We start from the raw sequence: 3,248 nt of genomic DNA, 5'->3' as shown, positions 1-3,248 counted from the left end.
TGGTGAAGAGCTGGTCCATTGTTCCATGATAATGACGTAATCTGCATTGCTTCTCCTGAATCTGATGTCCGACTGTTGGTCGGAGCCTTGTTTCAAGCACTGAGGGAGAATGATAAGTGTGATACCCTGATAATTAAATCACACCTGCCAATCCACCTTTTTAAAAATGCAGACTGCCCAATAATTCCCCCACTCAGGGTAAACATTTCACAGCAGTTGAACACAGCCTGATCGAAGCCCTACTTCGCCTCTCTAAAAGAAAATTTGACACAATTTCCCGTCCTCCTGAATTTCTCTCAGGGCAACCACCAAAACTGAAGCATTTCTTGCCCCCCAGTACCTGTGCACTGCTTCAGAGGACTCCAGGGCCAGAGAGGCCTCCTTCTTCAGCCTGACCGATAGTCCTCTGACCACCACTCTGAGCAGCTGCCTCCACAATGGCCATGATCACATGGCCCAGTTCACCCTCACTTAGGACTGGGCATTATACCCTTAAAATAATATCACTATATTTTCTGGCAATATTGCGATATATCATTTGAGATTTTGAAATCTTCTCAAAAGCACTTCATTAATGCTAGGACTGGGCGACAAATTGGACATCACAATATTTTGACTAAATAGGCCCTATGCTTTGATATCAATGTTGCAACTGTATTGTAGGGATGACTATTGGTACTTTCACACAATATGAACAAAATGGGATTTCTGATCAATTATCATCACTAATGTGGATATAATGACTAAGTGTTTAAAGACAAGTATTAGAACAAGTACTGTCTGCTAAGTTCAGAAAATGACATCACATTACTGTAATGTTGTCTTCTCCTTAAAAGAAGGAGAAGACAACACTTATGACATATCACCACATAACCATATCCAACATCCAAGATGATATATAGTAGGGATGTAATAATACCAACCCACACGATGCGATATCATCACGATAAATAGTCAGCAATACACAATTTATCACAATATCAAAAAATAGAAAAAAATGACTTGAACAATGTCCTTTAATAATAAATCTGATATGTACAGTATTTATTATTCATATACAATTTGTTTTTACTTTTTACTTGAGATTCTTCTAAAAGTAGCTGGCCATGACCTCAACGTGTGTAAAAAGTGGACATGAATTGTCTTGAATGAAATGACTGGACTACCAGGGCACCCAAGGGGGTGTGACACAGCTAAGATGACCAGGGCCACGAAAATCTCAATTGGTTGACAACTTGTTTTTCTCGGAGTAGGTTTGTGAAAAGGAACGGACCGTGGCCGAGCTGATACAGCGGACAGGCTGGGTGGCTGAGCAGGGGCAGGGCAGCACAGTGGCAATGAGCCTTGCGGACAGCTGGCCTGTTTGCTCCACCTAACAAGCCCAGAGACACTCATCCAGCGAAGACTGGCTCCGGAGGATGAGTGAGCCCGACAGGAGCAGCAGAAGATCGGTAGAGATTCTGAAGACGTCGGTGTGTCGGTGTGAAAAGGTCTGTGTTGCTACAGCTCAAACACCACCGAAAACAGACATTACCAGAGTTACTGTGTGAGTTAACAGTTTGGGTCAAGCATAGAGAACACAACCAACGAATCAGAGGCAGAGTTGGGTGGATTTTATGAGAATTCAGGTAGGATCCATAATCCTGGGAGGCTGTCTTGAGCAGTATGATTAATCTGCTGATCTACTGTTCAAACAGAACAATACATTGAAAAGGAGAGATAGTAGAATTCAACCTGATTTCTCTTGATAGAACCATGAACTTTGCAAAATAACCACATGATAGGTTGGTAGGTATCATCACAGTTCCACAGCATTATCGCAACATTTTTTTAGGATATCGCAAAATTCCATATATTGTTACATCAATTATATACAGTATAGTCTCATATCATAAAATTATTTAATAAAAAAAGATTTAAACACATTTTCAACATTTTAATAAATAATGTGTTGCCTGAACAGATCACAAATAAAATTTGATAAAAATTAGAAACATTTTCTTATTTATGACAGATTTATATCCTTAACATTAATCCGATCAGAAACCTGTCAATGACCCTGTCATGCAATTCCCAGGGATGTTTTCAAGATTGACAAGAGCCCTGCCCCTTTCTGTGACATCACCCCATAAAGTCCTGTGATTTCACCCACGTGACATCCATGCTTAACTTACAGTAAAGTCCTGCTGACCAAATTTTATTAGAACAGAAAATAGTAACACTTGAGTTTAGGTGTCCCACATTACCCAAATTCACCCTATAGATTGCCCAGCCCTACCCTCACTACATGTTGTGGTTGAGCAGCTGTCCCCACCACCTGATCCCACTTACCAGCAGGCCATGATCAGCTGACCTCGAATCCTGATGATATGACCACAAAGTCTTCCTTCAACCTTTGAACTAAGGGTTAGGGTGCTCTGCATAGGACCTCCCCATTATTTACTAATGATAAATTAATAATAGAAGTAACGTCCTAACCCCCCCCACCACTTTTAGAAATCATGTTGCAGCGATAAAGAGATGAAATGTAGTTTTTTTTTTTAAAGGATACAGTGAATGTTTCTTCATTTATCTTTTAATGGGCCTACAGCTGAATATAGCCTGAGTCTCTCTCTCTCTCTCTGCGTGTGTGTGTATGTGTGTGTGAGAGAGAGAGAGAGAGAGAGGGGGGGGAGGGGGGGTCTGATCGAAGAGGTGTTCACACCAGTTCTGTCCGCAGCCTCAGTCCTGCTGCCCTGTTCTCTACATTGTGCGTAAGGGTGCAACACCATCTAATCATTTCTGTTAGTCTTCTGTTGCTTTTTCTTTCCCACGCACGGGACTGTGCATGTCCAGAGAGCAGGACATCTAGAGGTGTGGACATATGATGGGGGGAAACTGACAGCAGCGTGAAAACGCCGTAAAGTGGACGTGGCGTTCAGCACTGGGCTTTCTGCAACTCTCTGTCCGTCCGTCTGTCTGCTGTTGTCAGTGAACAGCTTACGCATGACAGTTGGACACAGCTTGACCGGGGATGTTTCAGTGCCCTGGGTGGCTGATGGGATCAGTGTGTGTCCACATCATAGAGTCCTGCGCTCTCTTACGCATTTGAAGGTTTTAGAGGAATCTGGACGTTGGGGATGCTTGGGGCTGATTTTTCATCTCTACATGACAGACTAAGTGCGTTTGTTACACGCGTCTCTGGGAGAAGGCAAAGCTCAGACTTGGGCTTCTTTTCTGCAGGAATCATTTAGCTGAAACTTCCAGAA

This window comes from Pagrus pagrus (assembly GCF_965226575.1).
Source record: "Pagrus pagrus genome assembly, chromosome: 14".
NCBI classification, from domain to species: Eukaryota; Metazoa; Chordata; class Actinopteri; order Spariformes; family Sparidae; genus Pagrus; species Pagrus pagrus.
The sequence above is the reverse complement of the archived record's forward strand: the minus strand, read 5'-3'. Positions refer to the sequence as shown.